Source organism: Schistocerca nitens, chromosome 4 (assembly GCF_023898315.1).
Source record: "Schistocerca nitens isolate TAMUIC-IGC-003100 chromosome 4, iqSchNite1.1, whole genome shotgun sequence".
In the NCBI taxonomy this organism is placed as follows: Eukaryota; Metazoa; Arthropoda; class Insecta; order Orthoptera; family Acrididae; genus Schistocerca; species Schistocerca nitens.
The window spans coordinates 112,586,037-112,599,664 of NC_064617.1; the positions used below are offsets into that span (position 1 = coordinate 112,586,037).

Genomic DNA, 13,628 nt, shown 5'->3' on the forward strand with positions numbered 1-13,628 from the left:
TTAACATAAGTCCTCACTAACTGTATTTTGTTGAAACTCGGCAATCATCCTGTAATCTAACTCTACCGTCTTCTTTAAAGCCTCTTGTTCCTTATCGTTTTCCTTCTCATGTTTGAAAAGTTTTCTTCCTGTTTCTTCTGAAGCTCTAACTTAACTTTTTTTAAGCTAGTCAACCAATTCGTTTATGGCTGACTCTAATTTGTGATATATATGCTTGCATGTCTTTACTCTTACTGTCTAGATCACCGAATAACGTGACCCTTAAATTAGATTTTTGAATTTCCTGATGTAATTCGTCTTTTTCAGCCCGAGATTCACGAATATGCTCCTCGCGTTGTTTGCCAAACCAAATTGTTTGTCCCGTTACCTCCTGCTTTAGCTTTTAATTAATATTCCTAATTTCCTGGTTACTATTTTTAATTTCGGATACATCGGTTCTAAGTTTCTGGCTATCCGTTTTAATTTCAGACACATTAGCTTTTAGTTTCCTGTTATCTTTTCTCTATTCTCAGCTAGTTTTGTCTAATTGTTCCTTTAAAACTGTTAATATTTGCAACCCTCCATTCTTAACTAACTGGATTAAAATACTGTAATAAAGAAACGTCTTATTAGACATCTTACAACAATTCTCCCAAATAGCTCACAGCTACACACCTTCTGTATTCGGCTACCCATCCGAACACCACGAATAAGCACTAGGCAGCATGCAAGAAAGTGAAACATCAAACAACGTATGAGAATTTCAGGTGTAAATCTGCACCATTCTTGCACTACTGGTACCAAATCATCATTAGAAAGAAATAATTAAAACTAATCCCCTCCCTGCTCGTAAACTAAAGTCAGAATTGTAATGAGTGATTGAAATACATTTCTTCGTCTTTTTCGTTATTTATTAACATCAGATCAGCTGTTGGCGACCCAAATGGTAGAGACAAGAGAGACAAAAATGACAAACATCTTGAGACGAGTGGCACAAGAACTTTCAAGTAGTATGTTAAACAAAGACTGATAGGCGTAATATCTTTAAAGGTCAAAAACATCACACAGACTCCCAAAATTTACATGCAACGCCTATATTTATAAGCTCACATTTCCCAAATGAATTTTCGCCAATTTCACCAATTTTGCCAAGACATACATTTTTTAAAAGCCCGAGAATTATAGTCCCAGGAATACAGTATTGATTATTCAAATCTTATTCAGTTTTACGAAGGAATATTCTAGAATGCGAAAGTTTTTATCATCAATAACTTTTCAAACAAATTATTTTTCGAAAAAGAAACTGCTTCTTTCAAAAGTGGAGACAAAAAGGTTTCAGTTACCGTATGTCGAGGTAACACAAATAACTTACAGCGTATAGAAAATTTAGGCAATATGTACTTTGTAGGTACAAATACTTGTGCAATTGTACGACGCCTCTAGTCTAAGACGGCAGCATGATGGACATGTGCTATCGCACATGCCATCAGTGTAACGTAACTACTGGAAAAATAGTTGCTAGACTTATCTGTGGAACATCATTCTGTGAATTTTGCTTGGTATGTTATTATGTGAATTTAACTTGGGTGGTCACATGAATGAACCTACCAATTAACTACACTGTAAATTTGCTTCAAGATTATTGGAGGATAGGCCTCAGTTCCCGAAAAGTAATGAAATCTTGGTATACAAATATGACTTTTTGATTAATTCTGGAGGAGAAACTGTTCTGGGAAAATGCTCTTAAAATATACTTATAACCATACATGTGTGATGCAAGCTGGGCTAGAAGAGGCTCGTTAGTAACTCAATAAATAGTGGGTGAGTTATTAAACATTAGGAATGCATTGTACTGTCCATTTATTCTTTCGAGTAAGATATTTAACAGAGTGCACAAGAACAAAGTCGTTAAAAAAGAATGAAAGAATACCTTAACCTATTACGGAGTGTTGGTACTGAAAGATTGCTGGTAAAACAATACACGGAAATGAACACATGACTAATATCGCCATCGGAAAATCTAGAGTGCGGTGGGAAAGATGGATTACACAAGCATACATTCCGATTAGAGACAGAAGTTATTCATAATTCAACAAGGAAACAAGATCTGAAATCGGTTAGAGAGAAACTAGCCTCGATGGTAGCATATTTTAACAAAAATCAGGTGAACGAAAGATCACGAAATCTGACTGTAGTGCACAAGAATTTAAGAAAGGAAAACTGAGTACAGAATACTAAAATTACAATCTCACGAACAGTACTGAACGGCTGTCATTTATATCACCCAGCTGATCATCGTTCTCTGTTTGAATTTATAGGGGCACCGATCCATAAGCGATGCTGTTAAAAACTGTAAAAATGGAGATCAACCCTCGAAGTCACTGAAGCGACTTACATAAACACACTTCATCAGTATCGTCGTTTTACTATCGAAGTTGTTACCACCCTTTGGACCGCACATCACTGATTTCCGATTTCATTTGTCTCAACGCAGGTATTTTGTCGCTTTCGAGCGATTAAATTGTGGGCCCTTTCCTTTTATGATAGTAAATACCAAGATGTACAACTAAAATGTTACTTACTACTTGTGCAGTTGATACCGTTGCTATGTCAACCAGCTACAAGTTATGACTGCACTGCCCAGTGATATCTGTACTATACGGATGTCGAACTGTCTGAATGTGCCGTCCAAAGATGTTCTTGCCTACTTACAACATAGCTGCCATGAAATGTCGCTAGAACGCTGAATGGAAATACTTTTCGATTCTGCTCTTACTTTCATATCAGCCTAAGCATCACATATTCATACAAAATTCAAAGCGAGAAATATGTAATGAATTTTTTATCACTTACAAACTGGTGGAATATTTTTTGTGCTGTTACAATATGGCAGGCTATACAGATGACAAGAACCTGCAGATACGTCGAAGTTCCATGCCATGAGATCAGAGATCTACATCGAGGTCGTATAGAGATCACTGGTGCTCCTGTAGCATGCAGCGATCTCCGACCAACGAAATAATTTCAACCTATTGTTCATTGGTATTTTTAAGTTTTTGTTCACTATGATCAGTTAACGACTATACCCTCCATCGGTAGACAATGTCTTGTTCCTATACCTTCACAAACACCAAAATACGTCGTTAACAGTAAATAGTCAATGTTAAATTAAAGCAGTCGTAATGTTTAATGACCAAAGATAATCACAATCAATTTAGCGTCGTAATAGCCCTTTAGTTTTGAATCAGTGTTGTCAGTTCGCTGACGACCTCCTCAGTAGATAATTTTCAGATCTATCTTCCTTGGGTTAATATCAAATAAATCACTACATGAACATATTTAAGTTCTCTTGAACATTCTTCATCATCTTCTTCTGAACTTCCAGGTTTAAGAACTTGTGCTTGTTCCATTTAACTTTTCAACCATCTCGTTCTGGGTCTTCCTATATACCTTCTTCCTCTTGGCTGGTACAGCATGTCCTGATATGGGATTCTCTCTGCACTATCATTCCACTGGTATTATAAATATCTAGGTCATTCCTAATATCATTAAACGCGTTTATTGCACAGAGCAACGTACTTGTTATTCCTACATAATGAAACTTTAAGTTAATCAGCATGTACGCAAAAGCACTCGTGGCTAGATGAGAACGGAACATATTTCGTCACACAATATTTTCATTCGTTTTTCGCATTGTTGCAACAATTCACGTAGCAATTAAATGCAGCTTCAGGCATCTTAATCCTCTGCACGGTCTAGTTAACTCAGGCGACGTAAACTCCTGGTGTAGCAGTGGAAACTGCCGCCGGATCGCACTTGTTTGCTTCGTCACTCATGCTACACACAAACAAACACATACAAACTTTTTTTTTCAATTTAAATTTCTTCTAATATGCCTGAACAGCTTCACGTTAAAATGGTAATGTTACACACTGTATATCGTATGGAATGATACAGCGAAGTACAATATGTAATTGCAGTATAAACATATTGATAAGACATTACATATTTAATATACAGTATAAAAAATATAGTGTTATTTGGTTGAGTAGTTCCCCCTTTTCTTTTTAATTATTTCTTTTAATTTAAAATGAATGATGTGTTGACGAACCTTTATTACTATGCGTTAAACACGCATGTTGATCCAATTATGCAATAAACAGCAGAGAACTGACGAAGTTGTACTGTTTATTTTCTTTATTACTTGATGATTAATTTTGAGTCTGAGTTCATTGTCAAATCATCCAACAAGCTATGCAGTAACACCCACTATGACAGTCACATGACTTTTCATTCTGGTTAAACACATCTTGTAAAGCAGTGGAGGGCTGAACTTTATTCACCTAACCTTTTTTTGTAATTTAAATTTCTTGTACTGAGCATTCATTAAGCGGCTTTAAGTTGAAATGGTAATGTGCCACATATCGTTGAGACAGCACGGCTATGGAGTGGTACGCCAAAGAACGATGTGTCATTGGATGACGTTGTTAGGTGAATGGAATTCAGTGTTGCACTGCTTTACAAGATGTGTTTAGTTACAATGAACAGTCATGTGGAGGTCGTAATGGATGGTATTGCATAGCTTGTTGGATGTTTTGACAATGAGCTTAGGCTCGCAACTAGTGATCAAGTGATAACATTAATATAGCAGCTTCGACAGCTCTCTACAATTTCATAAGTTTCCTTTAATTTACGTCTATGGTCACGAACTGTTTGATAACAGATTACCGGTTTCGGTCTTTAATGACCATCATCAGATCTGTTTCATAACAACAAAGTCCTAATGTACTGCAGCCATAGTGGCATCGTCAAATGTTAAATGCGGAATCAGCACCAGCATCGTCAAATATATATAGATAACATCACATTCACGAGTCCATAGACTAAAATTAAAGGAAACTTATTGCATATACGGGTCACTGTTTTCTCGCGACGATGTCGCAGCTTGTGTCTCTATAATTTATTACGTAACTTGGTAAATCATGCAGTTGCTGACGTCACACCTTCCAGAATACTGGAAACTAGTAAATACACTGCTGGCCACCGTAAATGCAACACCAAGAATGACAAGAGGTAGCACAACAAAATTTATTTTGTAGATAACATGTTGACCAAGTATCAAATGATTACGTTTACAGACGTCTGTGACATGTGGTTCCTGCCAGAATCAGTAGCCAGAGTAGCCGCCATTGTTGGAGATCACCGCTGCCACACGTCTCGGCATTGAGTCAAAGAGACGTTGGATGTGTTCCTTGGGTACAGCAGCCCAAGCAGCTTCCACACGTTGCCAAAGATCATCTGGTGTGGCAGCTGGGGATGTAATCTGGGTCACTCGTTGAGCAACCATGGACCACATGTTTTCTATCGGCGAAAGATCCGGAGAGCGAGCCGGCCAGGGAAGCAGTTCAATCTGGTTATTGACGAAGAACCTTTGGACAATGCGTGCCACGTGTGGTCGCGCATTATCCTGATGAAATATGGCTGTGGCCGAGCCCTGAAGGTAAGGAAGGACAACTGGCTCCAGCACCTCGGATATGTAGCGCCGGCTATTTAAAGTAGCGGCAATGCGTACTAGAGGCGTGCGAGAATAATATCCAAAACCGCCCCATACCATAATACCCGGTGCAAGACCAGTGTGGCGGTGCATAATGCAGCTGTCCAGCATCCTCTCTCCACGGCGTCTCCACACTCGAATCCGACCATCGTGGTGCTGCAGACAGAAGCGTGCCTCGTCAGTAAAGACAACGTCATTCCATTCTGCCGTCCACATCCGTCTGTCATCACACCATTGGCGACGGAGACGTCTGTGGTTCTGCGTCAATGTTAGACGAAGCAATGGACGTCTTGCGGACAGACCACTCTGCTGTAAACGGCGTCGAATGGTACGCGCAGACACTGGATGATACGTTACAGACGCAATGTGCTGTGCTATGGTTCGGGATGTCACTGAGCGATGCGTCACTGCCATGCGCACAATGTGCCTATCAGCACATGCAGTGGTGCACCGAGGTGAATGCGATCGACCACGTCAGTCCGTCGTACCCTCCTGCATCCAACGGTCACATATCCGCATTACAGTTGTTTGGTTTCGTCCAACACGACTAGCGATTTCTCTATATGATAATCCACAATCTCGGTAAGCCACTATCCTTCCTCTGTCGAACTCGGATACTTGATCAAAAGATGTTCGCTGTTGTCTACGAGGCATAACTGATCGTCTTGTGAAATAACCACAAGGTAAACACACGTGCCGAACGTACACTCGTCGAAATCGCCAAGCCTTAAATGGCGCTATGAGGTGGCGCCACAGGCGCGCGTGCTGTGCGTCTGCGCTGAAATTCTAATCAGTTGCATATCTCATCGCTGCAAAGCCATGGTGTAAATTTCGCTTGATTCGGATGCTTCCTTCAGGGTGTTGCATTTACGGTGGCCAGCAGTGTACTTGTTGTATTTGACTATTGTTCAAAAGAGATACTTTTACTAGTTAAAAATATTCTGAATGAAATCATTAGTTTTATGTGATAACATGTATCGCATAATTCAGATATAACTCGGTATCGACAACTTTTATGAACATTGGTACAACGGTAATAGAAATTACGCCCGGTTACGTTTCATATGTGTTCAATCGAATTTGCACCTTTTCCTCCAACACAAAAAGAAGTAATTAAGATTGTTTCAGTTATTGTCAGCGATAAATGATGTATGCAGTGCACGTATCGTCACTCGACGTTTACGTCCCCTGAAAGTATTGTAAATGTAAGTCCCGCATCATAAAGCCGCCACCCGTCAACAAGCAGCTATCCCGTTTCTCAGGACGGATGCTACGTATGCGCTTATTTGTGTGGCGTCTCTTGTTTCTCGGCGCCCTCAAATAAACCGTGTGGCCCAAGGCAGGCTCTTCAGAACTCCGGGAAATAGGGCCCCGTCGTAAATATGAACGTCTGGCGGCATTTTAAAATAGCGTCCTCCCCAAATGAGAACCCATAAAGCGCTGAGACACACCTTCTTTTGTCCCGTATCCCGTCCACGAAGTGTCTCGCAGGCGCGGGGATCACCTGCGTTCAGAAATATCCACAAACTCGTTGCATGAATTTGCTGTCGAGAAATGAGGCCATAATCCGCCGTTGGACTGAGAAATGTGGCAAGAATTGATTTTGCCCATGACACATCTATTTATTTTTAACCTTTAAGCATGAACTAACAATATAAGAGATCTAAGAACTATTCTTATACCGTAAGTGTACCATACGTCTTTAAAATATGGATGTCTCTTGAGCTATTCGTAGATATACATAACCTCAGAAATCTCATACGTCGGTCCTGTTTTTGCAAATTGCCTTCTTCTTTGCGAATGCCGGATTAATCTCCTTTTCATTTAGAAGTGATTCGTTGTTGGCTTCTATACTCGTACACTTTATATAGCTTCTTTTTGTTCCCATTTTGCCCATTAATTTACTTTTTAGCATCTTTCTGTTTCTCCTGCTTGCTCAGTTGCATACTTTTGTGACAAAAATCTCTCTGTGCCACTCAGATCCTTATGCCCCATCTGTCTTTTCCTGTCTCACGTTACCTAGCTAAATGGGCACTAGAATGATTGTTGTTCTGTTTTCTGATTTTCTTCATTCCCCGTGTAATTTTTTTTTATAATTCAAACTCTATTTTTAGTTGTAGGACCATTCCATTTAGTAATCCCTCTGTACCCTAGTTTCAGCCGGAAGGATAAAATGGTTCAAATGGCTCTGAGCACTATGGGACTTAACTGCTGAGGTCATCAGGCCCCTAGAACTTAGAACCACTTAAACCTAACTAACCTAAGGACATCACACACATCCACGCTCGAGGCAGGATTCGAATCTGCGACCGTAGCGGTCACCCGGAAGGGTAGTTTTACATCAGTGTCAGCTCTCTCGATCTTTAATTCCGTTCCCCAGAGTGTCCTACATTATCTGCATTGCCTATTTAGTTCTTTGCCTTTCTTCTAATTTAGCACAGTTATTTGCATGTTTCGTGTATCGCATCACGACGATCCGCTATGATGTGGAATGTCTCAGCAGATTCATAAATATTTGCAAAAACAGACATAATGTCTGATGGGATACCGCAATCACTGTTTATACAATGTTACTTATAATCCGTCATGATTGCAAAAATGTGTGTTCACATGAGCGGTTTCGGTTCCATCTTCAGATCTAAAACGACAATGATACTAATTTACTATTTCACAAATGCAAACCCTTTTCATCCTATCCGAACAAGATCGGTAATAGTTTTATAATTAATATAAATGACGTACATTCCGCCAACCAACTAAATGTGGCGCAGCATATGAAGGTTGCTATATGTGGACGGGTTACTCCTGTAACGGAAAATGCAGGTACGTTCTGTCACATTTGATGTTGTTCGCGTAGGATGAGAAAGGTTTGCATTTGCGAACTAGTAAATTAGTATCATTGCCGTTTCAGATATGAAGATGGTTCTAGAGGAGCTGAAACCGGTCATGTGAATAAACATTTTTGCAATCAAGACAGATTATAAGTAACAATTCAAAAATATTTATTGTTGTTAATTCTCAGTCCTTAGTTGCTAATAAATAATACGTAATATCAAATGAACAAACTTTTGCTATGTTCTATAAAATTATGTTTATTTGGTCACGAACCGGCTTTTGGCTTCTCAGGCCATCTTCGGATGACAGCTGAATGTCGCAAACACAGATGAACATGAAATGTGATTTATTTAGATACTATTTGTACAAAAGATACAAGAATGACAGAGTGTTTACTTAGGAAGACATTAAAATAACTATGAAAGGGGGTAAATGAAGTTTTTATGTGGATGGTTAGTAGTTTTCTTAGAAAGGCCGATTTGGGTAACTAAACAAATGATGAGAAATTAGATGAATTAACAGTTTGAATATAGTATTTATAGCGAAAACAAGGGCGCTGGCATTCTGTATTATGTATTTGTTGATTTCCAGTACTTCCAGTAGCGTTATCTTTCTGCTTTTCTTGACAAAATGTCAAACTTCGCATTCTACATCACATGCATGGCTTTCTGATAAAAAAAAAATGATCAGCGAAGGTGGAAACTTTCTTCCCTTATCGCCACCTCCTCTCATGTTCAGGTAGTCTAATTGCCACTGCTCTGCCTGACTAATGCGTACACACTTTTTCAAACTGTTTTCAAATGATTTTATATACACCACTCTGTGCCAAGGGTAGCAGCTTTTCTTTACTACGAATAAAAATATTCTTGTATTATTGGTATTTTAAAATGCAGGGCTGTAGTTGCGAGACTTGAACATTTTTGCAAGAATGGCTGAAATGTTTCGAATATATGAAATTTTGCACTCGACTTTGTAACTGCCCACAGAATGCTGTTGACGAGCGTACAAAGTGGCGTAGTTTGGTTCATTTTCTTTTTTCGTAGAGTATAATCAATCAGAGTAGATCTATAGCATTTGCAGGAAGCGATTTGATTGATGATTTGTAGTTTTAAGGCCGGTTTGGATAATGGAACAGATATGAGGTGATGCACCATCGAATGGAAAGCTGCATGTTTGTGGCTGTGTAGATACTGGGAGCCTGCAGGGATTATTGTATCAGTAGCGATGTTTTTCTGTAAATGTTAAATACGTGTTTTCTTGTACTGATTTCTATTTAAGATCCAAAAAAATTTTAGAAGAGCCTCGCAGCTCCATTGCAAACTGGATTTTTTTGTGTTTTGAGTTTCAGTGATGAAGTAATGTAACTAACTGTCTAGTGCTACAAGTGCACAAACACAGCACATCATCAACATGTCTAACCCAGTACAATGCAGTTGCTCTTTCTGTTAGAAATTTTTCTATATATGACGGTAGTTTCTGTTCCCGAAAGAACACATACCGTGGATGACCATGCAGCTTTCTAGAAATGAAATGATAATTAAATAGACACCCTAGCTGCAAACAGGCGTTGATATACTTCACTGGGGACATGTTGAAAATGTGTGCCCCGACCGGGACTCGAACCCGGGATCTCCTGCTTACATGGCAGACGCTCTATCCATCTGAGCCACCGAGGGCACAGAGGATAGTGCGTCTGCAGGGACTTTTCCCTTGCACGCTCCCCGTGAGATCCACATTCCCAACATGTCCACACCACTACATTCGTAGTGCGCCTAATAGATGTTTGCCCATCATACTCATTACTCGTGGCAGATTAATCTACCAAGTCCCGTACGAGTTCGGGCATAGCGTGTCCGTTCACACAAGAAGTTCAATGGCCGGGAAGCCATATTTTAACTGCACTGCTGGCCACCGTAAATGCAACACCAAGAAAAACAAGAGGTAGCACAACAAAATTTATTTTGTAGATAAAATGTTGACCAAGTATCAAATGATTACGTTTACAGACGTCTGTGACATGTGGTTCCTGCCAGAATCAGTAGCCAGAGTAGCCGCCATTGTTGGATATCACCGCTGCCACACGTCTCGGCATTGAGTCAAAGAGACGTTGGATGTTTTCCTGGGGTACAGCAGCCCAAGCAGCTTCCACACGTTGCCAAAGATCATCTGGTGTGGCAGCTGGGGATGTAATCTGGGTCACTCGTTGAGCAACCATGGACCACATGTTTTCTATCGGCGAAAGATCCGGAGAGCGAGCCGGCTAGGGAAGCAATTCAATCTGGTTATTGACGAAGAACCTTTGGACAATGCGTGCCACGTGTGGTCGCGCATTATCCTGTTGAAATACGGCTGTGGCCGAGCCCTGAAGGTAAGGAAGGACAACTGGCTCCAGCACCTCGGATATGTAGCGCCGGCTATTTAAAGTACCGGCAATGCGTACTAGAGGCGTGCGAGAGTAATATCAAATACCGCCCCATACCATAATACCCGGTGCAAGACCAGTGTGGCGGTGCATAATGCAGCTGTCCAGCATCCTCTCTCCACGGTGTCTCCACACTCGAATCCGACCATCGTGGTGCTGCAGACAGAAGCGTGCCTCGTCAGTAAAGACAACGTCATTCCATAATGCCGTACACATCCGTCTGTCATCACACCATTGGCGACGGAGACGTCTGTGGTTCTGCGTCAATGGTAGACGAAGCAATGGACGTCTTGCGGACAGACCACTCTGCTGTAAACGGCATCGAATGGTAAGCGCAGACACTGGATGATGCGTTACAGACGCAATGTGCTGTGCTACGGTTCGGGATGTCACTGAACGATCCGTCACTGCCATGCGCACAATTTGCCTATCAGCACGTGCAGTGGTGCACCGAGGTGAATGCGATCGACCACGTCGGTCCGTCGTACCCTCCTGCATCCAACGGTCACATATCCGCATTACAGTTGTTTGGTTTCGTCCAACACGACTAGCGATTTCTCTGTATGATAATCCATAATCTCGGTAAGCCACTATCCTTCCTCTGTCGAACTCGGCTACTTGATCAAACGATGTTCGCTGTTGTCTACGAGGCATAACTGATCGTCTTGTGAAACAACCACAAGTTAAACACACGTGCCGAACGTACACTCGTCGAAATCGCCAAGCCTTAAATGGCGCTATGAGGTGGCGCCACAGGCGCGCGTGATGTGCGTCTGCGCTGAAATTCTGATCAGTTGCATATCTCATCGCTGCAAACCCATGGTGTAAATTTCACTTGATTCGGATGCTTCCTTCAGGGTGTTGCATTTACGGTGGCCAGCAGTGTATATATGACGGTAGTTTCTGTTCCCGAAAGAACACATACCGTGGATAACCATGCAGCTTTCTAGAAATGAAATGATAATTAAATAGACACCCTAGCTGCAAACAGTGAAGTATATCAACTCCTGTTTGCAGCTAGAAATTTTTCTCGAAATTGTCCATAAAATTTCAGGTAGTATAAGACTAAAAGGTGAACCCATAGTTAGGCCATCGGTCTGAGTATAATACTCGTTTTGAAACTGGAAATAATTTCGTTACACACGTTTGAGTAGCATCGATTGTATCATGCAATTCTCTTGCGCTTTTCTATTACGACAAAATTTGTATCAGAAAATAGAAAACTGTGATCTGGCTCTGAGCACTATGGGACTCAACTTCTGAGGTCATTAGTCCCCTAGAACTTAGAACTAGTTAAACCTAACTAACCTAAGGACATCACAAACAGCCATGCCCGAGGCAGGATTCGAACCTGCGACCGTAGCGGTCTTGCGGTTCCAGACTGCAGCGCCTTTAACCGCACGGCCACTTCGGCCGGCAAACTGTGATCTGAAAACAGATACTTATATGTTATCAGACAGGCCACAAGACACTACGAACATGTACATACTGTATATTGAAGCACATAGGCCGGCCGAAGTGGCCGTGCGCTTCTGGGCGCTGCAGTCTGGAACCGCGAGACCGCTACGGTCGCAGGTTCGAATCCTGCCTCGGGCATGGGTGTGTGTGATGTCCTTAGGTTAGTTAGGTTTAACTAGTTCTAAGTTCTAGGGGACTAATGACCTCAGAAGTTGAGTCCCATAGCGCTCAGAGCCATTTGAACCATTTTTGAAGCACATAGTTTTTGTTTTGTGCACAGTAGTTGTCACTCCAGATCACAAGTTCCTTTCGTTATCTGGTACGTTAACGGTACTTTCAGTGCAATTCAGAACATGGAACAGGCATGATGCTGTGTTGTGAGCTCCATTAGAACCTTCGTGCTCATGCCACAGTTACCTTATTGCCTCACTGTCGTCATAAACATGAGCACAGATGTAATATGAAAGCTCGCCTAAGTGCAACATAGCCGAGTGTGTAGGAGTTGAATCAAACAATACTTGTTGCAGATCGATTTCTAATACACAATCGTCACTTCCACAACACGACTAACAGTATGGCTACTGTTAGTTAATCTGGTGTAATTCAACGCTGACTGCTAAGCACATTTACAATGAAGGAGAAGGTGGAGCTAGGCCAGTACCTTCTGTTCTCCACGGATTAGCTACCTTCGTCAAGTGATGAAGCACTTTACTATAGTATGCACACATGGATATAGGGCCTTTAGAGCGAAGTTTGAAAGAAATAGTACCTAAGCACTTTTAGAGTATCAGGTCTTCACTTGTCAGCAGAGCACATAATCTGCACACATCCTCCCGGCCACTGTGGACGAGCGGTTCTAGGCGCTTCAGTCCAGAAACGCGCCTGCTACGGTCGCGGGTTCGAATCCTGCCTCGAGCACGTATGTATGTGATGTCCTTAGGTTGATTACGTTTAAGTAGTTCTAAGTTCTAGGGGACTGATGACCTCAGATGTTAAGCGCTCAGAGCCATCTGAACTTTTTCTTTTTTTTTTACACATGTAACCTCCCCACAAAATAGTATAAATAATAATAATAATAATGATATGAATATGATTCTATTTTTTTTGTGTAACCTCAGAACAAAATTGGTTCCCATTTATAACCCCCCTACAAGAATTCATTCACATTTAACCTCCACACAAAATTTGTTTCCCATTTAATGTACCCACAAAATTCTTTTCTCATTTAATGTAAGCTCAAAACAGAAAAATTCCTAAAACTCGTAATAAAAAATAAATTCAGTAACCTGGTAAATTTTGGACGACAGCAGTGCTGCGTCACGGCCCTGTAAGATAATTCTGAGTAAAAAAAAAAGGAAAAATTCTTACCTCAATAAAGTC

The 13,628-nt window shown here is 41.0% G+C and overlaps 1 non-coding gene across 1 annotated transcript; it reads right to left on the reverse strand.

The window, feature by feature from the left end:
* Window positions 1–9,970: 9,970 nt before the first annotated feature.
* On the reverse strand, window positions 9,971–10,045 carry Trnat-ugu (transfer RNA threonine (anticodon UGU)). Its single transcript has one exon. It is a non-coding gene; the product is annotated as a tRNA-Thr (tRNA).
* Between the last annotated feature and the right edge of the window lie 3,583 nt (window positions 10,046–13,628).